Source organism: Lithobates pipiens, unplaced genomic scaffold (assembly GCF_037356315.1).
Source record: "Lithobates pipiens isolate NorthernLeopardFrog02 unplaced genomic scaffold, aLitPip1_a1.2 Scaffold_28, whole genome shotgun sequence".
Classification (NCBI taxonomy): Eukaryota; Metazoa; Chordata; class Amphibia; order Anura; family Ranidae; genus Lithobates; species Lithobates pipiens.
In genome coordinates this window covers 216,213,444-216,239,566 of record NW_027507789.1, presented here as the reverse complement: position 1 = coordinate 216,239,566, position 26,123 = coordinate 216,213,444, and positions in this window count along the sequence as shown.

Genomic DNA, 26,123 nt, shown 5'->3' with positions numbered 1-26,123 from the left:
AACAGCTGGAGGGCCCCAGGTTGCCTACCCCTGGTTTAGATAAAAGCATATTGATGTGTTAAAGTGGCCCAGTTAAAGTCCAGACCTAAATCCAATTGAGAAACTGTGGCAAGACTTGAAGATTGCTGCTCAAAGACTCTCTCCATCCAATCTGACAGAGCTTGAGATATTTTGAATGAAAGAAGAATGGGCAGAAATGTCCCTCTCTAGATGTGCAAAGCTGGTAGAGACATCCCCAAAAAGACTTGCAGCTGTAACTGCAGCGAAAGGGGGTTCTACAAAGTATTGTCACATATTTAATTGTAAAAAAAATTGAAAACCATTTATCATTTTTACTTCCACTTAACAATTATGTTCCACTTTGTGTTGGTCCATCACATAAAATTCCAATAAAATCCATTTACGATTTTGGTTGTAACGTGAACAAAATGTGGAAAATTCCAAGGGGTATGAATACTTTTTCAAGGCACTGTAGGTGATGATCAGCATGAATGCTGGATTTTCTTCCTTTTTGATTAAAGAAGAACTCCAGATATGGATATTTTCACAGCTTGGACCAACATGACTATGCATACTATGGGATCCCTCTAGAACAGGGGTAGGGAACCTTGGCTCTCCAGCTGTTTTGAAACTACAAATCCCATCATGCCTCTGCCTCTAGGAGTCTACCTGTGATTGTTAAGGTCTTGCAATGTCTCATGGGACTTGTAGTATCAAAACAGCTGGAGAGCCGAGCTTCCCTACCCCTGCTCTAGAACCTGCAAATCCTGTAATAGGCGGCACTATTCCAGTGACCGCCGCGAGCTTCCGGGTGCCATGCAGAGTGGCAGCCGTGCTACATCGTGAACTCGGAAGGGCGGCCGTTCAGCACAGGCACCATTCAGAGATCACTTTGCTTTTTTTCTCAATAAATACAAAGCATTTTCTGATTACACGATGTGGGCTGGTGGACTGGTGGGCTGTTGACATCACGATCTGCGCCTCGTCCAATCAAAGAACACTTGAGAAAATGCAAAAAACAGTCTCTCGACCGGCGTCCTTGCCGAATGGGTGCTGTGCAGGCCCTCTGCTCGACATGGGTCCTGGATTAATATTAGTTTTTTTTTGGCTTTGGATTTAATACCGCTGTAAAAAAAGTACTGCCGGTGTTGAGGTCCCGGCATATTCAGTCCGGCCATCATATAGTGTCCGCCCTGTACTGCGCATGCGCAGCGCTTGCGCAGTACGGAGCAGGAGAAGCTTCGGAAAATCTCCGAAGATGAACGGCGCGCCTGCGCCGTGAGTTGAGGTGGTAGCCCCACCATCCAAGCGGACATAGGGCTGGCGAAATTAGAGGGCCCTTCGCGGGCTCGCTTCGCTCGTCACGCTTCGGGCTTGGCCTCAATGCGCTAGGCTCTTTTTATTCCAACTCTATGTCCACTTGGATGGTGGGGCTAGAACCTGGACTCACGGCGCAGGCGCCGTTCATCTTCGGGTATTTTTTTCGGAATCTGTGTGTGCTGTGTACTGCCCATGCGCAGTACACAGCGGACACTATCCGATGGGGGACTCTATATGATAGGACACCGGCAGCCCGTGTGGATTAGTTTACCTACAGAATATATTATCAATAAAACCATGTACATGTAAGCCCTTGTACACACGGTCAGACATTTCGACAACCAAATCCGTCAGATTTTGTGCGTCGGATTCTGTACGTCAGATCTTGTCCGAAACTGTTGCATACACACGGTCGGACAAAGTTGTCGAAAAATCCGATCTTTCAGAACGTGATGACGTTATTTCGTTACGACGGGACTACGTTCAGGCTAGTAGCCAATAGCTTTGATGTAGGAATTTGATCTGAGCATGCGTGGCACTTTGTCCGATCGAAATTCTCTACACATGATCGGAGTATGTCCGATCGGACCAGTTGGTCGGAAAATATTTCCAACATGTTGGAAAATTTGGTCCGACGGATATTCCGACGGAAACAGTCCGATGGAGACCACACACAGTCGGATTATCTGACAACACGGTCCGATAGGACACATTCCGACGGATTCTCCGACCGTGTGTACAAGGGCTAAAAAGATATCTATGTACCGAGATAGAGAAATAAACACACAGGCTTTTCTAGAGGTGTTTTTATGTTATCGGCATAAAATGATAAAAAAAAAAAACCTTTTGGTAAATGTGCACGGTATTAAATTGTGGAAAAGACATAAAAATGTCAAAATGGAAAAAGCTGCGATTCCATCTTGATTAGGATCTCATTAAGTCTCCCTGCATATTAGAGAGCTGCTGTTAAGCTTTCCGGATAACATATAATGAGTTTCCTGTTCAAACCATAAAGACATAAAATCCATTTCCAAAGTTGGTGGTGTTGGAAAACAGAATACACATACCTGAAGGATTAGAACAAATCCACCAGTATTATGCTTCCTATCCAGTCGCCTTTTGTTTTACTTTATGTATTTATCACCCCAAAACACCAGGCAAGCATCTGATCACATGAAAATAGTCGTGCATACCTAGAATATGGAACCGTCAGACTTAGGCCTGCCATACACGGGACGAACGCCGAAAGAACTTTCTTTCAAAAATCGTAACTAAGAATTTTCGTTTCCAATTTCGCACCATCAGCGGCGCTGCAGATTCCCAGCCACGAAAAGAAAAATTCTGTCCCGTAGCAAAATGAGGGGAAGTTGACGGCTTGGTTGGGCAAATTTCAGAATCGATGGTGGGACCATCGCATCACAAAACGCACAAAAGTTCTAAATTTTTTCGGAAGAAAATTTGTTCGGAATTCGCCCCCTTGTATGGCCTTGCATTAGTATTCTAGATTTTGATTTGATGTATGCGTGTGTACACAGTCTTCCAGACGCATTCAAATACTAGTTTTCACAAGATTGTCTAAGCCCTTGTACACACGGTCGGATATTCCGATGGACAATGTCCGATAGGACCACGTTGTCGGATAATCCGAACGTGTGTGGGCTCCATCGGACTGTTTCCGTCGGAGAATCCGACGGACCAAGTTTTCCAGCTGGGCTATAAAATTTTCCGACAACATGATCCGATCGGACTTTGTCCGATTGTGTGTAGAGAATTCCGATCGGACAAAGTGCCACGCATGCTCAGATCAAATTCCTAGACCAAAGCTATTGGCTACTAGCCTGAACGTAGTCCCGTCGTAACGAAATTACGTCATCACGTTCTGAACGATTGGATTTTTCCGACAACTTTGTCCGACCGTGTGTATGCAACACAAGTTTCGGACAAAATCCGTCGGACAAAATCCAAGGGATTTGGTTGTCAGAATGTCCGACCGTGTGTACAAGGGCTAAAAGAAACAAAAAAACAAAACTGAAAAACGAACAGTCAAGAGAAGTTTGACCTCTAAAACAACAACAAATGAGCCCCAATGGCACACAACAGTCAATCCAAATGCTAATTGCATGGACTCTCAAAACCGGAAGTGTGGACGTTAACCGCTTCAGAATTTAGATACTAAATAAGTGGACTTTAGAGGCACACCGGTAGTAAATCTAAAAAGTATTTTTAGTTTTTATCTAATTGTATTATTCAAATATAAAAAATAAAATTTTATGAATAAACATACATAAAAAAACAAATAATAAAATTAATTATTGATATACCCTACATATATATCAATGTTGACGCCACATAGCATATTAATATATTGCATAACCACATCCATAAATAATTGAGCCAAGTAGGTTGTTAATTAATATTCCAAAGAAGATATGGCTGTCCAAAAAAGGCTATGGGTCCAGGTATGGGTCCGGGTATACTGAAATTTCTTATACGCTGACCCATACCTGGACCCATAGCCTTTTGGACAGCCATATCTCCTTTGGAATATTAATTAAGAATCTACTTGGCTCAATTATTTATGGATGTGGTTATGCAATATATTAATATGCTACGTGGTGTCAACATTGATATATATGTAGGGTATATTAATAATTAATTTTATTATTTGTTTTTTATGTATGTTTATTCATAAAATTGTATTTTTATATTTGAATAATAAAATTAGATAAAAACTAAAAATACTTTTTAGATTTACCGGTGTGCCTCTAAAGTCCACTTATTTAGTATTTAAATTCTGAAATCAATCACTTTTGGGACGTTGGCACCCTATTATTTTGTGCTTCCACAGTGTCACCCTGTGCAAGCATCTTTCTAATCCATACAAGTGTTTCTCCAATTAACCACTTCAGCCCCGGACCATTTGGCTGGCCAAAGACCAGACCACTTTTTGCGATTCGGCACTGCGTCACTTTAACTGACAGTTGGGCGAACGTGCGACATGGCTCCCAAACAAAATTGATGTCCCTTTTTCCCCCCACAAATAGAGCTTTCTTTTGGAAGTATTTGATCACCCCTCCGGTTTTTATTTTTTGCGCTATAAACTAAAAAAGAGTGAGGCCGCGTACACACGCGCGGACTGTTGGCCCAACCTTGTCCGCTGAACAGTGTTTGGGCGGACAGTCCGCTCGTGTGTGGGCTTTCAGGGAACAGTTTCAGCGGACAGTTGGACGGACAAGGTTTTACGGAAATTCCGAAAAACTGTCCGCTGAAACCTTGTTTCAACGAACAGTCCGCCCGTGTGTAGGCTTGTTCGTCAAACTAAGTTCCGCGCATGCGCAGAAAGGATTTTCAAGCCGAAAGTTATAATGCAGTGTATAGGACGTCGTATTTTGCGTCCCGTCGTACGTGCCGTTCACGTCATCGCGCACGGTTTCAGAAAACTGTTCGTTCGTCGTGTGTGGCCATGTCCGTCCATGCTAAGTTTGAGCGGACTGTTCGCTCAAACTGTTGGACGGACAAAGTTGGGCCAACAGTCCGCGCGTGTGTACGCGGCCTGACAGTTTTGAAAAAAAAAGCATTATTTTTAACTTTTTGCTATAATAAATATCCCCCAAAAATGTATAAAAAAAAATGTTCTTCCTCAGTTTAGGTCGATACGTATTCTTCTACATATTTTTGGTATAAAAAAACCCCGCAATAAGCGTTTATTGATTGGTTGGCGCAAAAGTTATAGCATTTACAAAATAGGTGATAGTTTTATGGCATTTTTATTAATATTTTTTTTTTTACTAGTAATGGCGGTGATCAGTGATTTTTATCATGACTGCGACATTATGGCGGACACATCGGACATTTTTGACACATTTTTGGGACCATTGTCATTTATACAGCAATCAGTGCTATACAAATGCACTGATTCCTGTGTAAATGACACTGGCAGTGAAGGGGTTAACCTCTAGGTGGCAGTGTAGGGGTTAAGTGTGTCCTGGGGAGTGTTTCTAACTGTGGGGGGGCGTGGCTATGTGTAACACGTCACTGATCACCGCTCCCGATCACAGGGTGCAGAGATCAGTGACACTGTCACTAGGCAGAACGGGGAGATGCTTGTTTACATTAGCATCTCCCCGCTCTTCTTCCCCTTGAGACGACCGCGGGTATACCCGCGGCGATCGAGTCCGCGGGACCTGCGATCGGACTTACGGAGTTCCCGACCGGCGTGCGCACATGCAACGGCACGGTGGCAAATTTAAAGCGATGTACCTGTACGCCCATTTCCCTGTCCGTGCCATTCTGCCGACGTATATCGGCGTGCGCCGGTCGGCAAGTGGTTAAACAAACCCCCTTACAATCACTTTAAGGCCTCTTTCACAGGGACTGTCCTCCTAAAAAAAAAAAAAAACTGACAGGCGGACCTGAACGGACGCTCCATAGTCCTCTAAGGAGCGTCGGATGTCAGCGGTGACATGTCCGCTGACATCCGACCCGCTCCGATCCGAAAAAGTGTGACGGAGGAAACAACCTACTTTTCCATCCGTCTGCGGATCAGATCGGATGACCACGGACTCTACGGTCCGTCCTCATCCGATCCCCCCCATAGGGGAGAGTGGCGCTCTGACAGGTCCGTCCCCGCACAGTGTGCAGAGACGGACCTGCCATCTTTGAGGGAGCGATCCCCCGCTGAGCAGAGCGGGCTCCGTACACGGACCTTAGGCCTCTGCTGTTAAACTCACGTTTTTTTTCATGGCTTTAAACTCCTCTCTGTTATCCATGTACACATGAAAGTTTTTAGTCATTTAGTAGCTCTAAAAATCTCATTCATGAGAGGGAATTCTGACCACAAAAAAAAAAAACGCAGAACGCTGTTAAACGCACATAAATGCGAAGCGCTTTCAGCACTTAGCACAAATAAACTCCCAATTGCCAAACAATGCTAAACTGGTTTGAAATAATGCATCTTAGGTGAGTTTTTTTTAGCGCTAATTTACCTTCTGTCAGGATAAACAGCGTTTACAGGAGACCAGTGTGCAGGAGGCCTCATACAGAAGGCTTTCTGTGCAACAAGCAGTTACCAGCAGGCAGGGTCAGAATGAATGGACTGGAAACAAAGCACACCGGGAGGCTGCTGGTGATCACAATCATTGGACAGTGATCAGCTGACAAAGTGGTGTTATCCAAGCGTTGTTTTTTTTTTTTTTTTTTCGGCAAACATGAAGGGCAGACCTCTCAAACTCGCCAAAACACGGAATATTCACAAACTCGTTTCTTTGCTATGAAAGACACAAACTCAGAAGTTTTTTCTAATGTGTATGGCAGGCTAACCAACAATCGTACAATTGCTAAATCATGTGCTTTTTATTAACATTATTATTATTATTCAGGATTTATATAGCGCCAACAGTTTGTGCAACGCTTTACAAAACAGAGGGAGACAATACAGTTACGATATTTATTTATTACAGGTACTTACAGTGCCTTGAAAAAGTATTCGTACCCCTTGATTTTCCACATGTTGTCATGTTACAACCAAAAACGTAAATGTATTTTATTGGGATTTTATGTGATGGACCAACACAAAGTGGCACCTAATTGTGAAGTGGAAGGAAAATGATAAATGGTTCTCAAATTTATTTTTATTTTTTTTAATAAATATGTGAAAAGTGTGGGGGGGTACATTTGTATGAGTGAGTGAGTGACTTGTATAGCGCTACCTATGCGAACTGAATCGCCTCAGGGCGCTTTCTTGCCACCAGAGTCCATCTGCGGCTTTGCGTGGTCCTTTACCCTGTAAGGTCCTGACACGCTTACAAACACATACAACATTGACATACACATACACATATTAAGGCCAATTTTTTTAGACAAGGTCTAATTAACCTACCAGCATGTCTTTGGAGTGTGGGAGGAAACCGGAGTACCTGGAGGAAACCCATGCAGGCACAGGGAGAACATGCAAACTCTAGGCAGATGGTGTCGTGGTCAGGATTTGAACCAGTGACCCTATTGCTGCTTGGGTGAAAGTGCTAACCACTACACCACTGTATGGTGCCCCCTGGAGTCAATACTTTGTAGAATCGCCTTTCTCTGCCATTACAGCTGCAAGTCTTTTCGGGGATGTCTCTACCAGCTTTGCACATCTAGAGAGGGACATTTCTGCCCATTCTTCTTTGTAAAATATCTCAAGCTCTGTCAGATTGGATGGAGAGCGTCTGTGAACGGCAATTTTCAAGTCTTGCCACAGATTCTCAATGGGATTTAGGTCTGGACTGTGACTGGGCCATTCTAACACATAAATATGCTTTGATCTAAACGATTCCATTGTAGCTCTGGCTGTATGTTCCGGGTCGTTGTCCTGCTGGAAGGTGAACCTCCGCCCCGGTCTCTTAAGTCTTTTACAGGCTTGAACAGGTTTTCTTCTAAGATTGTCCTGTATTTGTCTTCATCCATCTTCCCATCAACTCTGACCAGCTTCCCTGTCCCTGCTGAAGAAAAGCATCCCCACAACATGATGCTGCCACCACCATGTTTCACGGTGGGGATGGTGTTTTCAGGGTGATGTGCAGTGTTAGTTTCTCCCCACGCATAGCATTTTACTTTTAGGCCAAAAAGTTGAAATTTGGTCTCATCTGACCAGATCACCTTCTTCCACATGATTGCTGTGTCCCCCACATGGCTTCTCACAAACAGGACTTCCTCTGGCTTTCTTTCACCAATGGCTTGGTATAGTACAGCATTTTTTTAAATAAAGTACATACACTGGGCATTATGGAACACAGGGGATTGCCTGAAAATTACAAAGTTATTTCAGCAGCAGGAGGAAAGGGGTGGGCAATGACACAGATGACAGGCGGGGGAGGGGGAGGAGAGGACGGAGGAAAGACAGCGGATGACGGAGGCACGGAGACACAATTTTCTTTATTCTCGAATAAAGAGTCTCGAATGTATCTGAATTTCTGAATCACAATAGCAACAAATGTCAACGAATCCAAAATAAATTCAAAACGAATTTGAAAAATTCAAAAATGAATTTGAGAAAAATGTGAAAATGGAATTTAAAATAAAAACATAATTGCAATAAATACAGTAAGGTATAAACGTGAAATAAGATGATGATAAGGATAGAAAATAATAGTATAGAAATTAACTGCTTTGTGCACTGGTCCAAATCATTTGGTGGAGGGGGGATTATGGTGTGGGGGGTTGTTTTTCAGGGGTTGGGCTTGGCCCCTTATTTCCAGTGAAGGGAACCCTCATGCCGTGTACACAGAATCGGACTTTCTGTCAACAAAAACCGTGGATTTTTGTTCGAAGGATGTTGGCTCCAACTTGTCTTGCATACACACCGTCACACAAATGTTGGCCAACAATTACGAACGTAGTGACGTACAAGACGTACGTGGTATCTCGATTACGAACGCTAGTCTTACAAGACCGAGCACTTCCGGCTCATACTTGATCCCGAGCATAAGTGGACTTTTGTTCCGACGGACTTGTGTACACACAGTCGGAATGTCCGACAACGAAGATTTGTTGGCGGAAAATTTGAGAACCTGCTTGCCAACATTTGTTGGCGGAAGGTCCGACAACAAATGTTTGATGGAGCGTACACATGGTCGGACTTTCTGCCAACAAGATCCCATCCAACATTTGTTGTCGGAAAATCCGATCATGTGTACGGGGCATTAAGGCGTCTGCATAGCAACACATTTTTTAACAATTTCATGATCCCAACTTTGTGGAAACAGTTTGGCGATGGCCCCTTCCTGTTCCAAACATGACTGCACACCAGTGCACAAAGCAAGGTCCATAAAGACATGGATGAGCGAGTTTGGGGGTGGAGGAATTTGACTGGCCTGCAGAGAGTCCTGACCTCAACCCCGATAGAACACCTTTGAGATGAATTAGAGTGGAGACTGTGAGCCAGGGCTTCTTGCCCAACATCAGTGCCTGGCCTCACAAATGCGTTTCTGGAAGAATGGTCAAACATTCCCATAGACACACTCCTAAACCTTGTGGACAGCCTTCAAAGAAGAGTTGAAGCTGTTATAGCTCCAAAGGGCGGGCCAATTCAATATTGAATGGACTAAACCCTTGTACACATGATCGGAGATTCCGACGGAATGTGTCCGATCGGAGCGTTTTGTCGGATATTTTCCGACTGTGTGTGTGGTCTGCATCGGACTGTTTCCGTTGGAATATCCCTCGGACCAAATTTTCCAACTTGCCGGAAATATTTTCCGACAAAATGCTCCACTCGGACATACTCCGATCATGTGTAGAGAATTCCGATCGGACAAAGTTGGCCATTGGCTACTAGCCTGAACATAGTCCCCTCGTAATGAAATAACGTCATCACGTTCTGAACGATCGGATTTTCCGACAACTTCGTCCGACCGTGTGTATGCAACAGTTTCGGACAAAATCCGTCGGATTTGGTTGTCGGAAACTCCGATTGTGTGTACAAGGGCTTAGACTGGGATGCCATTAAAGTTCATGTGCGTGTGTAAAGGCGGATGTCCCAATACTTTTGGTAATACAGTGTACTGCATGTGCTGTGTTTTTTTTTCTGATGTCGATGGTGACATACGTGCAATGTATTGTTCTTATATGGATGGTGACATACGTGCAATGTATTGTTCTTATATGGATGGTGACATACGTGCAATGTATTGTTCTTATATGGATGGTGACATACGTGCAATGTATTGTTCTTATAATAAATAAAGTCAATAATTTGTATCTTTCATATGTTGATCAGATCCATATATCTTCTAAAATAAAGCATTCAGCTCTGAATGATTGCCTCCTGTCACAGCGTCTCTATCTCCATCCCATAGAAGAGAGTTTTTCTCCTCATTTCTCTCTCGGTGAAACCTTGATAAATGATCCCACTTTATGTTTCCAAAGTGTTTCATTTTTTAACCTGTCTTCAAAAGAAGGGGAAAAAGGAGCAGCGTTAACAAATGTTACAGCCCGCTCCACAAACAAAAGGCCTGCTCGCCATTCATTAAAATGTGTTGGTAAGTTAACAAAAGCAGGAATTTAGTGTATTGGTGAGAGGAATTTCAGAGCTGGACAATGCGAAGTATGTCTGTATTCCCCCATTCCTCCCAATGTTTAGCCAACAACAACAAGTATACTGCGGGGGGGAGAAGAAATTACACATTTCGCATTAAACTAAACCAGCCAATCACAGTTTGCCTGATGTGAAGGAGCCAATGAAATGGAGGGGTTGCTGTACAATGTAAAGATTCTTGGTCTAGGTCTTGCATGGGAATCTGGAATATAATGGTTTGGTGTTCCAGCTGGGCTGGGGGTGAAGAAAAGTTTTTGGTAAACACAGAAATATGCTCTGTGGGATATGAACGCTGCTTATACCATTCGTATCAAATGGCACACTCTCTGTGCCCAATTTGGCACAGGGGGATCTCATTTGATGGCAATCTTTCCTTGCCTGATTGCAGAAGGTGAAACCGCAGATATCTGTGATGGGTTTGGGAACGGTCATGGGATAACTATGGCATTTTGAAATCGTCTAGTTCTTACCTGGAGGTATCCGTAACCCTTGGGAATCAAATGAAGGGAGTGGGTAGGAAAATGGATCTCTAAATAATTTTAAATAAATTATTATTAATTATTTAAATAAAATAATTAAATAAAATAATTTCTAAATAAGCTCTGCAAAGAATCCAGCTCTATCTACTGCTGGGCAAGCCTGTCCAACTCAGTCACCCATTGCTCCTGGGGCCGCTCTCCCAGGAACGCCATCCGCAACGCCTGCTGGTCACCGGCTCGGTGCTCAAGAGTTGGAAAGCACTTGCCCTGTTGCATACCAGCGACCAACTCAGAGTCCTACCCGAATCTGCTGCCTGAGCTCCGGGTATTCATCCTCAGACACAGTCCTGGAGCATCCCGAAAGGAGCTCCAGGTATTCATCCTCAGACAAAGTCCTGGAGTATCCCGAAAGGAGCTCCAAGTATTCATCTTCAGACACAGTTCTGGAGAATCCCGAAAGGAGCTCCAGGTATTCATCCTCAGACACAGTCCTGGAGTATCCCGAAAGGAGCTCCAGGTATTCATCCTCAGACACAATCCCGGAGTATCCCGAAAGGAGCTCCAGGTATTCATCCTCAGACACAGTCCTGGAGTATCCCGAAAGGAGCTCCAAGTATTCATCTTCAGACACAGTTCTGGAGTATCCCGAAAGGAGCTCCAGGTATTCATCCTCAGACACAGTCCTGGAGTATCCCGAAAGGAGCTCCAGGTATTCATCCTCAGACACAGTCCTGGAGTATCTCGAAAGGAGCTCCAGGTATTCATCCTCAGACACAATCCTGGAGTATCTCAAAAGGAGCTCCAGGTATTCATCCTCAGACACAGTCCTGGAGTATCCCAAAAGGAGCTCCAGGTATTCATCTTCAGACACAGTCCTGGAGAATCTCGAAAGGAGCTCCAGGTATTCATCCTCAGACACAGTCCTGGAGTATCTCAAAAGGAGCTCCAGGTATTCATCCTCAGACACAGTCCTGGAGTATCTCGAAAGGAGCTCCAGGTATTCATCCTCAGACACAGTCCTGGAGTATCTCAAAAGGAGCTCCAGGTATTCATCCTCAGACACAGTCCTGGAGTATCTCAAAAGGAGCTCCAGGTATTCATCTTCAGACACAGTCCTGGACTATCCCGAAAGGAGCTCCAGGTATTCATCTTCAGACACAGTTCTGGAGAATCCCGAAAGGACAGCCCGCAGCAGCCCCAGGAACTCTGATGCCAGATCCATATCTCCGCTGGGATGACCGAAGTCTGCTATCCTGATCTTGGATCCCGGTGGAGGTTTGGATGTCCCAGACCGCAGGAAGCATCCCACTGCTTGCCACCAATGTAAAGAAACGTCCCACACTCAGCTTGAGTGCTTTTGTCATATACCGCTTCAAAATTCTGACATTTGAAATTCAGAAATGGAAAAATTTCAGAAATTCTAAATTTCAGAAATTCGGAAGTTTGGAAATTGGAAATTCGGAAATTGGAAATTTGAAAATTCTGAAATTTAAAAATACGGAAATTCTAAATTTGAAAATACGGAAATTCTGAATTCGGAAATTCGAAAATTTGAAAATTCAACATTTTGAAATTCTGAATTTGGAAATTAGAATTTCGGAAATTCAAAATTTTGGAAATTTGAAATTTCAGAAATTCGAAATTCTGAAATTTGAAATTCAGAAATGGAAAAATTTCGGAAATTCAAAATTCCAGAAATTCGAAAGTTTGGAAATTTGAAAATTCGGAAATGTGAAAATTCAGAAATGTTAAAATACGGAAATTCACAATTTGAAAATACAGAGTTTCGGAATTCGGAAATTTGAAAATTCAGAAATTCGATATTTGGAAATTCTGAATTTGGAAATTAGAATTTCGGAAAGTCGATGGTCATTGATACCCTGATATCAATTACCATGGGATGATATCAGGGTATCGATGACCATGGGATGATATCAGGGTATCGATGACCATGAGATGATATCAGGGTGTCAATGACCATGGGATGATATCACGGTATCAATAACCATGGGATGATATCAGGGTATCAATGACCATGGGATGATATCAGGGTATCAATGACCATGGGATGATATCACGGTAAAAATAACCATGGGATGATATCAGGGTATCAATGACCATGGGATGATATCAGGGTATCGATGACCATGGGATTATATCAGGGTATCGATGACCATGGGATGATATCAGGGTATCAATGACCATGGGATTATATCAGGGTGTCAATGACCATGGGATTATATCAGGGTATCGATGACCATGGGATGATATCAGGGTATCAATGACCATGGGATTATATCAGGGTGTCAATGACCATGGGATGATATCAGGGTATCAATGACCATGGGATTATATCAGGGTATCGATGACCATGGGATGATATCAGGGTATCAATGACCATGGGATTATATCAGGGTGTCAATGACCATGGGATGATATCAGGGTATCAATGACCATGGGATGATATCAGGGTGTCCATGACCATGGGATGATATCACGGTATCAATAACCATGGGATGATATCAGGCTATCAATGACCATGGGATGATATCAGGGTATCAATGACCATGGGATGATATCACGGTATCAATAACCATGGGATGATATCAGGGTATCAATGACCATGGGATGATATCAGGGTATCGATGACCATGGGATGATATCAGGGTATCAATGACCATGGGATTATATCAGGGTATCGATGACCATGGGATGATATCAGGGTATCAATGACCATGGGATTATATCAGGGTATCGATGACCATGGGATGATATCAGGGTATCAATGACCATGGGATTATATCAGGGTGTCAATGACCATGGGATGATATCAGGGTATCAATGACCATGGGATGATATCAGGGTGTCCATGACCATGGGATGATATCACGGTATCAATAACCATGGGATGATATCAGGCTATCAATGACCATGGGATGATATCAGGGTATCAATGACCATGGGATGATATCACGGTATCAATAACCATGGGATGATATCAGGGTATCAATGACCATGGGATGATATCAGGGTATCGATGACCATGGGATGATATCAGGGTATCAATGACCATGGGATTATATCAGGTTATCGATGACCATGGGATGATATCAGGGTATCAATGACCATGGGATTATATCAGGGTGTCAATGACCATGGGATGATATCAGGGTATCAATGACCATGGGATGATATCAGGGTGTCCATGACCATGGGATGATATCACGGTATCAATAACCATGGGATGATATCAGGCTATCAATGACCATGGGATGATATCAGGGTATCAATGACCATGGGATGATATCACGGTATCAATAACCATGGGATGATATCAGGGTATCAATGACCATGGGATGATATCAGGGTATCGATGACCATGGGATGATATCAGGGTATCAATGACCATGGGATTATATCAGGGTATCGATGACCATGGGATGATATCAGGGTATCAATGACCATGGGATTATATCAGGGTGTCAATGACCATGGGATGATATCAGGGTATCAATGACCATGGGATGATATCAGGGTATGGCTGGTTAGCTCTATGTTACAGAGCTCTGTCCACCTGCTATGGTCAGAGACACTTCTGGAATAACGTGAAGTTTAATTTATAACGTGGAAAAAGCAGTGAGAGGAGTGAGATTATGTCAAATTTGTTCAAAGGCAGCCAAGAATAACTCAAATACTAGTTTTTGTTATTAGAGGCGTCTCTCTTCGCAGGCAAATACCATTCTATTCCATTTCTTTTATCATCGAAATCAAGGAAATGTCTCCACTGACAAAGATAAGCTGTATCTATGGTCAAAATGTAAAATCTTGTATTTATTTGTATTTATTTATTTCCACGTTGTATTTCAACTCAATCCAGGTTTGCTTCGATCGGTGCCTTCTGCCACAGGTGCTTTGTGATGAGCTTCCTTTTGTCTCATGCTACAAAGGTCATACAAAGTATGCAGAAGCACGCCAAAAGGGAATTGTGAAGAGCAGCAATCAATGGACAGAACAAATAGTTCCCTATGATGTAAGCTACACAGGTATCAGCAAAGTTCCAACTGTGTGCAATGAATTGCTACTACTTGTGCAGGTTATACTATACTATATAGTATGTATGTACAGCTAGCTATTAAAGTGTATGTAGCAGTGGCGGCCCTTTGTCGTTGGTGTTATCGCCACCTTCCTGTCCGTCCGTCTCCCATGGGGAGGGGGTTATGGCGCCTCGCCGTACGTCTCACCCACGGGGGCGGGGGGGTTGTGAGTGATCACTGCCTTCCTGTCCATTTATCTCCTACGGGGGAGGAGATACGGCACCTCCCCATCCGTCCCTTCCAGGGGGGGGCGAAGGGGTGTGGGCGATCACTGCCTTCCCGTCCATCCGTCTCCTGCTGGGGAGGGGTTTTGGCACCTCCCCGTCCATCTCTACCACGGGGGGCGTGGACATTCGCTGCCTTCCTGTCCGTCCGCCTCCCATGGGGGAGGGGGGTTATGGCGCCTCCCCGTCCGTCTCTCCCACTGGGGCGGGCGTGGGCGATTGCTGCCTTCCTGTCCGTCTGCCTCCCGCGGGGGAGGGGGTTACGGCGCTTCCCCGTCCGTCTCTCCCACTGGGGCGGGCGTGGCCGATTGGTGCCTTCCTGACCATTCTTCTCCCTCAGGGGAGGGGGCTATATCGCCTTCCCATCCGTGTCTCCCATGGGGGCAGGGGGGCATGGGCGATCGCTGCCTTCCTGTCCGTCTCCCGCTACAAAGGTCATACAAAATATGCAGAAGCACGCCAAAAGGGAATTGTGAAGAGCAGCAATCAATGGACAGAACAAATAGTTCCCTATGATGTAAGCTACACAGGTATCAGCAAAGTTCCAACTGTGTGCAATGAATTGCTACTACTTGTGCAGGTTATACTATACTATATAGTATGTATGTACAGCTAGCTATTAAAGTGTATGTAGCAGTGGCGGCCCTTTGTCGTTGGTGTTATCGCCACCTTCCTGTCCGTCCGTCTCCCATGGGGAGGGGGTTATGGCGCCTCGCCGTACGTCTCACCCACGGGGGCGGGGGGGTTGTGAGTGATCACTGCCTTCCTGTCCATTTATCTCCTACGGGGGAGGAGATACGGCACCTCCCCATCCGTCCCTTCCAGGGGGGGGCGAAGGGGTGTGGGCGATCACTGCCTTCCCGTCCATCCGTCTCCTGCTGGGGAGGGGTTTTGGCACCTCCCCGTCCATCTCTACCACGGGGGGCGTGGACATTCGCTGCCTTCCTGTCCGTCCGCCTCCCATGGGGGAGGGGGGTTATGGCGCCTCCCCATCCGTCTCTCCCACTGGGGCGGGCGTGGGCGATTGCTGCCTTCCTGTCCGTCTGCCTCCCGCGGGGGAGGGGGTTACGGCGCTTCCCCGTCCGTCTCTCCCACTGGGGCGGGCGTGGCCGATTGGTGCCTTCCTGACCATTCTTCTCCCTCAGGGGAGGGGGCTATATCGCCTTCCCATCCGTGTCTCCCATGGGGGCAGGGGGGCATGGGCGATCGCTGCCTTCCTGTCCGTCTCCCGCGGGTGAGGGGGTTATGGCTCCTCCCTGTCCGTCTCTCCCACTGGGGTGGTCGTGGGCGATCGCTGCCTTTCTTTCCTGCAATCCCTCGTTGCAGGACAGAAATTTGCACTGTGTATGGCTGTCCTTCGGACCTTGTTTAAAACCGGTGGCTAGAACTCAATCAGTTTCCAGGTATCGTTTTTTGCAGAAACACAATGAAAGGGAGATACTGATTGGTTTGCTGAAGATAACACAAACAGTTATGTAGACCCTTTCATCACCAGACGTTTGCATATGCCCCCATATGCCAAATCCACTTCAATACACTGAAACTTTATTTGGATGCAGTGACGTTAAACAACGTGTGGTCTCTCAGCTGCTGTTTAAGAATGCGTGCCAGCATGGCTGAAAAGAGTGAAATGCTGGGCCTTGTAGTTTTATGAGAGATGGAAATTAATTCATTGTCATGGCATGCTTCAGTGGCAGTGCGTCCATAAGGGCGAACGGGAGCGCCGCCCCCTCTCTCCAGCCACCCCCCTCTATCACTAATGGATAGATTCATGCATTGCCTAAATCTATCCACATCCGCTGCTGCCACCCCCTATTCAGGTGTCCAGACCCTTTTCGGGCACAGGGAACCTGAATTACAGCGGCAGGGGGGGGGGGTGTTTTTGAAGCACCTGATTAGCACCATAGGCTCTAATAGGCGTAAAAAAAGGTGACCTGCGAACTCCATGCTGGCGGCTCGCAGGTCACTCAATGAATATTCGCTTTCCTAACACTAAACCGCCTCGACGCCAATCAGGTGCTTGGGTCTGTTAACTGTCACCTGATTGGCTGAAACAACAGGTGCCACTATTGGAAGCCTATCAGGAGGAGATGACATGAGATGAGGACGGCGGGAGACGCACAAAGGACCCCGCTCGTCGCAGTCACCCACTGCCAAACCAAGACAGGGTAAGTGCTGGGCAGATGGCGAGCAGGTGGGGATCACACTGGGTGCATTCAGGGGCACACTGCCAGCATTTAATGGGCACTCTGGCAGCATATGATGGGCACACTGCCAGCATTTAATGGGCACTCTGGCAGCATATGATGGGCACACTGGCAGCATTTAATGGGCCCACTGGCAGCGTTTGATGGCACAGTGGCAACGTTTAATGGGCACAGTGGCAGAGTTTAATGGGCACAGTGGCATCGTTTGAGGGCAAAGTGGCAACATTTGATGGCATAGTGGTAGCATTTTATGGGCACAGTGGCAGCATTTGATGGCACAATGGCAGCGTTTGATGGTACAGTGGCAGCGTTTCATGGCACAGTGGTAGCATTTGATGGGCACAGTGGCAGTGTTTGATGGCACAGTGGCTAAAATTGATGGCACAGTGGCAGCGTTTGATGGGCACAGTGGCAACAATTGATGGCACAGTGGCAGCATTTGAGGGTGCAGTGGCAGCGTTTGAGGGCGCAGTGGTAGTGTTTGATGGCACAGTAGCAGCGTTTGATGGCACAGTGGCAGCATTTGGGCACAGTGGCAGCATTTGATGGGCACAGTGGCAGCGTTTTATGGGCACAGTGGCAGCATTTGATGGTACAGTGGCTGCGTTTGATGGGCACAGTGGCAACGTTTGATGGGCACCGTGGCTGCGTTTGATGAGTATAGTGGCAGCATTTGATGGCACAGTGGCAGTGTTTGATGGGCACAGCAGCAGCATTTGATGACACAGTGGCAGAGTTTGATGGGCACAGTGGCTGCGTTTGATGAGTATAGTGGCAGCGTTTGATGGCACAGTGGCAGCGTTTGATGGCACAGTGGCTGCAATTGATGATTTTTTTTCCACAATTTTTTTGAGCACCAGCTGCCACTGCATGCTTGGGTGATGTTGTTAAGGATCCAGACTGCAGGGGGACTGGTGAGCTGCGCAGAAGGAACAAGGCTGGAGGCCGGGACAAGCGTTTCCCCAAAGAGTTTACTAAACGTATTTTATGGAGCTGCAAATCAGCAAGTCGGGCGGCGTGCACAGGATTGGACGCTTAGACTCTCTCTTCACTTCTGCTACAATTATTACTGTATTTGATAAAACTGTGTAAGGCCATCACAATGTAAAGATTTTAGAGTCCTGTTTCTATTCATACAACAAACATAAAATAAAAACAATGTATAGAAAGAAAATAAAGAACAGAAAATACATACGAAAGCATTGAGTCGGGTATAACTTTTGTATTTTGCGTGAGAAATTTCCCCCCCGGGGAGTGCTGTCTATCTGTAAGCTCTTTCTACCCAGCAGCCTTTCATACAATCTCCCTGAAACAATCAAATACGATTGCGAATGTCTAATGTGCTCGGGAAGCTCATTGGACGTATAATTGCATTGGTATGTGTCACATTTTCTTTCGAGGAAATGAAATGATACCCAATAGATGTATAGTTGAGCCTCTCCCCATACAACGAGCGACTCCACATCTCCACTACCTGACACAGAAGACTCTGGGGGGGGGGATTTACTAAAACCGCAGAGTGCAAAATCTGGTGCAGCTGTGCATCGTTTCTACAGTCAAAACATAAAGGGTAGCTCCACCTTCGTGGGTGGAAAAAAAAATAGCAAATAAAGAAAAAAATAATATAGCGTATGCGCTTTGCGACACAAGTCATATTGTAATTGAATGTTATTAGAAATGACCTTTCCTTTTCAATCTGCAGCCGCTGTCATTTTCTGAGAATGCAATGCAATATGGCTACCTGGAGTTTTTCTGTACACAGAATTAGGGTTGCACCGGTATCGGTGCCGATACCGAGTATTTGCACAAGTATCGGTACTCGTGCAAATGCACCGATACCTGAAGCCGATACTTTCAGGCTCGGTTCTTTGAGCTGTCAGTGGGTCTCCCCAGTGTTAAAGAAGTCCGGTAATTGGAGCTGTGAAAAAAACAAAAAGCAGGCGGCAATGTTTATTAACAACATTGCTCAGCCCCTGAAACACTAAAATAAAAAGAAACATTGTTTCTGTCAGGTCACCTTGAGGCGAGGTGACAGATGCACACCGTAGGGATCAGGAGTGCACCGCAAGGTTGTGGACCCTACGGCTGACTGCTGTGGACGGGAGACAGATCCCACCGGGGTTAGAGCGTAAGATTCCCTGGGGCGCGGAGTCTAAGAGCCAGCAGGTGTTCACCAGAGCCTTGAGTGGTGAGGATGGACTTGGCTGCAACTGGCTCCAGGTCGCGACCCCCAGGGTCCCCCAGCTCACACCCACAGTAGGCAACAGGAGGATAGGGATGGTGAGGGACAAAGCCAAGGTCGGGGCCACAAGCAGACAGGAATAGTCAGGGACACGCCAAAAGGTCAGGATCATATGCAAACAGGGATAGTCAAAGACACACCAAAGTCGGTAACGGAACAACAGAAGAGCACACGGCAGGTAACAGGAAGCTAAACACACAAAGGAATACACAATGGTTGATCAGCGGGGATGGCCTGCAGTGCACAGGTTAATATAGAGTTCCCTGATAGGAGCTAGGGTGGAGTCATGCCAGAGGATGGATTACAAAAGCAGTCAGGTGAGGGTCGGCTGGTCTCTACAGATGGACACATGGAAACAGGTAAGCAGACCAACTCTATTGCATAACCATGACAGTTTCTTTTTGTATCTTTCTGTTTCTTCATCTGCAGATCAAAGGGATGAACGAATATTTAACCCCTTAATAACCCTTAATTTACTCCCTATTCTCCTCCATTTAAAGCGGAGTTCCACCCGAAAATGGAACTTCCGCTTTAAGTGCTCCTCGCCCCCTTACATGCCACATTTGGCATGTCATTTTGTGGGCGGGGGGAGTGGGGGCTTCGTTAGGAGGGGGACTTCCTGTCCCACTTCCTCCTTCCACCCAGGGACCGCCAAGGCGACTCCTCCTTTCGCCTAAGACGGCCCCTTCCTCTAAGCGATCTCCTGGGACACGTGACGTGTCCCAGGAGATCGTCTGTCCACTCCGGGAGCGCAGCGTGACTCGCGCATGGGCCGTGCGTGCCCGGCCGTGAAGCCGAAAGCTGTCACAGCCGGGTGCGCAGAGTGGAAATGGAGGCGCCGGCGGAGAGGAGGGGGAGAGGAGCGACACCCCGTTTGGCCGCATTGCTGGACCGTGGAACAGGTAATTGTCTGTTTATTAAAAGTCAGCAACTAAACTTTTTAAACTTTTAATAAACATAAACAGCCTAGAACTCCGCTTTAATTATTATTTTCACGTCTTTAATTTGCTTTGTTAGTGAATATTTTTGCCCATATATATTAACCACTTCAATACAGGGCACTTAAACACCTTCCTGCCCATACCAATTTTGAGCTTTCAGCGCTGTCGCACTTTGAATGACAATTGCGCGGTCATGCTACACTGTACCCAAATGAAATTTTTATCATTTTTTTCCCACAAATAGAGCTTTCTTTTGGTGGTATTTGATCACCTCTACGGTTTTTATTTTTTGCGCTACAAATAAAAAAATACCGAAAATTTTGAAAAAAAAAATGTTTTTTTTTGTTTCAGTTTCAAAACTTTGTAAATAATACGTTTTCTCCTTCACTGATGGGCACTGATAAGGCGGCACTGATGGGCACCAATGTGGCACCAATGAAGTGGCACTGATAGGCGGCACTGATGGGCGACACGGATGGGCGTCACGGATGGGCGACACGGACAGACACTGATAGGTGGCACAAATTGGCACTGATAGCTGGCACGGATGGGCGGCACGGATGGGCATGGATAGGCGGCACAGGTGGGCATGGATAGGCGGCACAGGTGGGCATTGATAGGCGGCACAGGTGGGCACTCATAGGCGGCACAGGTGGGCACTCATAGGCGGCACAGGTGGGCACTCATAGGCGGCATCGGTGTTATACTATAGTAATGGATGCCAATCAGTGCCAAACAATAATGCATGCCAATCAGTGATGCCCATTGTGGGCACTGATTGGCATCCATTATGGGCACTGATTGGCACCCATTGTGCTGACTGGCATCCCTGGTGGTCTAGGGAGGATTATGACCTTTATTACCTTTTCCCTGGTGGTCTGGTGGCGTCCCTGGTGGTCCAGTGTGGGCATCCTCGGGGGGGCTGTGCTGATAATCGATCAGCACAGACCCCCCCTGTCAGAGGAGCAGCCGATCGGCTCTCCTCTACTCGCGTCTGACAGACGCGAGTGAGGGAAAGCCGATCACCGGCTCTTCCCATTTACACTGTGATCAGCCGTGATTGGACACGGCTGATCACATGGTAAAGAGTCTCCGTCGGAGACTCTTTACCGAGATCGTAGTTGCCGGGTGTCAGACTGACACCCCGCAACAACGATCGCCGCGAGCGGCTCATAACCCTGATCACGTCATATGACGTCCGGTCAGGATTATGAAACCACTTTGCCGCCGTCAATTGCCTATAGGGCGGGCGGCAAGTGGTTAACATATATTTTCACACTGAAAAAGCGCAAAATCAAAAACAAAAATCAATTTATTTGATTTGTAAATAACTTTTCAATGCTTTGTACCATTGCTGAAGTGAAAACAAAACAGTTGTGGTTGGTTTTGGTAATTGGTATCGGCAAACACTAACAAAAAAGTATCGGTACTCGTTGCAAAAAAAAAATGGTATTGTTGCAATCCTACACAGAATGTGTTCTGACCACGCCCCAGAAACATCATTTCCTGCTTGTGTGATTGGCTCACCAATTTTCCCAGAAGTCTGCCTAAAAATACAAGGCAGATTTCAGGCATCCCCTGCAACAAAAATTTCATTTTTTGGTGAGATACTCCCTGTAAGAGCACGTCTAAAGGGATGCAGGCCCAGCAGATTTCCTCATTAGTGCTGTGCAGGCGCACACTCGATAGATAATTATGAAATAATTTATTAGACCCAGAACAGAGGCACAGAGGAACACACAGGGATTTCTGCAGAATAGCAAAAGGTAGGAATCTGCAAAAAAGTTTTTTTGTTTTTTTTTTCTCAACAAAAGTGGAGTTACACTTTAAGTGAACAAGCTGAAGTTGGAAGATGATTGGCTACCATGCACAGCTGCACCAGATTTTGCACTCTCCGGTTTTAGTAAACCCCATGACTACAATACAAAGCCACCCAATTGCTCTCCCTATGGTATGTGATGTTATATTTATGACTTCTCTGTACAATGTAGTTGAATTCCAGAGAATCTGTGTCTCCAGACAACAGGGCAGGGGAAACAAGTGAGCACTCAAGTCTTCTTTTCATTTTAACCAGCTTACAAAGAGAACACTTTTAATTTTATACACACACGTTAAAGTGGTTCTAGAGCATGGGTGCTCAACATGTGGCCCTCCAGCTGTTGCGGAACTACAAGTCCCATCATACCTCTTGTCTTTGGGAGTCATGCTTGTAATTGTCAGCCTTGCAATGCCTCATGAGAGTTGTAGTTTCACAGCAGCTCGAGGGCCACAGGTTGAGCGTCCGTGTTCTAGAGCGGGGGGTTAGCAACCTGTAGATTGAGGCAAAGTGACTTATAGATCTCGGTCTGGGCTTGCTGACCCTCCATCCCAGAGCATCAAACCGAGTGCAATGCAGGGGGACTACTTGTAAAATTGAAGCTGTAGTAGGGAGCAAGAGCTGCATACATCTGATGCCTCCTCTGTGGCTCCTGTCCCATGTGGAGTGATACCAACTGCAGTCCACCTCTTATTCCGGGTAGTGGTCTCCAGAGTGGTGCCACCAGCATGAAAGAAGAGCTCTTCAGGTCAGTGTGAAGCAATGCACCGGGCATAATAGTATAGGACTGCTTTCACAATGATGCGCTGCGGTTTACCCACACCATGTTTCCTAAGGGTTTGCTGCATTTAACCATAGCCCGGTGATCTTTGACTACTCCCATATCGTTCAGGTAGATCTCCACCTCCACCAGGTTGCCTACCCCTGTTTTAGAGGCTCAATGCTCTACACATGAAGGTGTTAGGTTAGAAAGTTGCTGTGTTAATCCGGTGGTGGCAGCATAGATATCAGCCATGGCTGGTACACAGGGTGATTAGGGTGTGCCCAGGCACACCCAGCGCACCCCCTGCACACGCCTATGGTTACAAGCATGACTTCTAAAGGCAAATTCATGATTGGACTTGTAGTTCTGCAACAGCTGGAGGGCCACAAGTTGAGCGCCCATGGTTTAGGACTTTCTACATTTCCTATATCCCTCAATGGATTATAATGAGAGAACTTTTTTTTAGGGGGGAGGGGGGGCGGCTAACTAACCTGGCCCCTCACTCCCCCCAAAAAATTGAGCACCAGCCGCCACTGGATGTAACCCAACTGGTGTATCTGTGACATTAAAGTGGTTGTAAACCCTTACAAACCACTTTGACCTACAGGTAAGCCTAGATTAAGGCTTACCTGTAGGTCCAAGAAATATCTCCTAAACCTACATGGTTTAGGAGATATTTACCTGAAGACAGCGGCGCGCAAGCGCACTGGGCAAGCCGCAGATCACGGCGATATGCCGCAGATCGCATCGATATGCCGCGAGTGTCGGCTCCCGTGCGCATGCGTGGGAGTGACGTCATTGCTGCTCCAGCAAATCACAGCGCCGGAGCAGCGAGACCCACCAAGAAGATGGACGCTCGGAACTACAGGGGACAGCAGTGACTTTGCTGGCTCCTGTGTCAGGTAAGTGACACATAATGGACTACTATGCAATGCATAGTAGTCCATTATGCTTTACCTTTGCAGAGAATCAAAGAGGAAGTAAACCCATCAGGGTTTACTTCCTCTTTAAAAACGAGAAAGTTGCTGTATTACTCTGGCAGTGGCAGCATAGAGATCAGCCATGGCACACAGTGTGATTAGGGTGTGCCCAGGCACACCCAGCGCACCCCCTGCACACACCTATGGTTACAAGCATGACTCCTACAGGCAAAGGCATGATGGGACTTGCAGTTTCTGCAACAGCTGGGGGGCCACAAGTTGAACGCCCATGGTTTAGGACTTTCTACATTTCCTATGTCCCTCAATGGATTATAATGAGAGAACTTTTTTTGGAGGGGGCTAACTAACCTGGCCCCCTCACTCCCCCACCCCCCAAAAAAATTGAGCACCAGCCACCACTGGATGTGACCCAACTGATGTATCTGTGACATTAAGTAGGTTAATTGGCTTCTATCTAAATTGGCCCTAGTATATGAATGTGAGTTAGGGACCTTAGATTGTAAGCTCCTTGAGGGTAGGGACTGATGTTAATGTACAATGTATATGTAAAGTGCTGCGCAAATTGACAGCGCTATATAAGTACCTTAAATAATAATAATAATTAAAAGCAAGAAAGTTGCTATGTTACTCCGGCGGTGGCAGCCTAGGGATCAGCCATGGCACACCCAGCGCACCCCCTGCACACGCCTATGGTTACAAGTATGACTCCTAAAGGCAAATTAATTATGGGACTTGTAGTTCTGCACACCCCCTGCGCAAGCCTATGGTTTACAAGCATGACTCCTAAAGGCATGATGGGACTTGTAGTTCTGCAACAGCTGGAGGGCCACACATTGAGCGCCCATGGTTTAGGACTTTCTACATTTCCTGTGTCCCTCAATGGATTATAATGAGAAAACTTTTTCTTTTGGGGGGGGGTGGGGCTAATTAACCTGCCCCCCACACTCCCCCCAAAAAATTGAGCACCAGTCGCCACTGGATGTAACCCAACTGGTGTATCTGTGACATTAAAAACGAGAAAGTTGCTGTATTACTCCGGCGGTGGCAGCACAGAGATCAGCCATGGCACACAGAGTGATTAGGGTGTGCCCAGGCACACCCAGCGCACCCCCTGCACACGCCTATGGTTACAAGAATGACTCCTAAAGGCAAAGGCATGATGGGACTTGCAGTTCTGCGACAGCTGGAGGGCCACACATTGAGCTCCCATGGTTTAGGACTTTCTACATTTCCTGTGTCCCTCAATGGATTATAATGAGAAAACTTTTTTTTTGGGGGGGGGGGGGGGCGGCTAATAAACCAGGGCCCCCTCACTCCCCCCACCCCCCCCAAAATGGAGCACCAGCCTCCACTGGATGTGACCCAATTGGTGTATCTGTGACACCAGGAACAAGAAAGTTGCTGTGTTACTCCGGCAGTGGCAGCATAGAGATCAGCTATGGCACACCGAGTGATTAGGGTGTGCCCAGGCACACCCAGCGCACCCCCTGCACACGCCTATGGTTACAAGCATGAGTCCTAAAGGCAAAGGCATGATAATAACCCAACTGGCTGCTAATAACCCAACTGGTGTATCTGTGACATTAAAAACGAGAAAGTTGGTGTGTTACTCCGGCGGTGGCAGCATAGAGATCAGCCATGGCACACAGTGTGGTTAGGGTGTGCTCAGGCACACCCAGCGCACCCCCTGCACACGCCGATGGTTACAAGCATGACCCCTAAAGACAAAGGCATGATGGGACTTGCAGTCTCTGCAACAGCTGGAGGGCCACAAGTTGATTACCCAAGGTTTAGAACATTTCTCGTGTCCCTCAATGGATTATAATGAGAACGCTTTTTTTTGGGGGGGGGGGGGGGAATTCAGAAATAAAAAAATAAAATTAAAGACTATTATACAGGTGCTGAAGACAACCTGTGTAGCTCCAGTTGCTGGCCAGCTGCAAGGTCTGGCGTCATGGGACTTGTAGTCCCCCCCCCCCCCCAGCAGCTGCTGAGGCACAAGTTGGTCACATCTGCTTTTAAA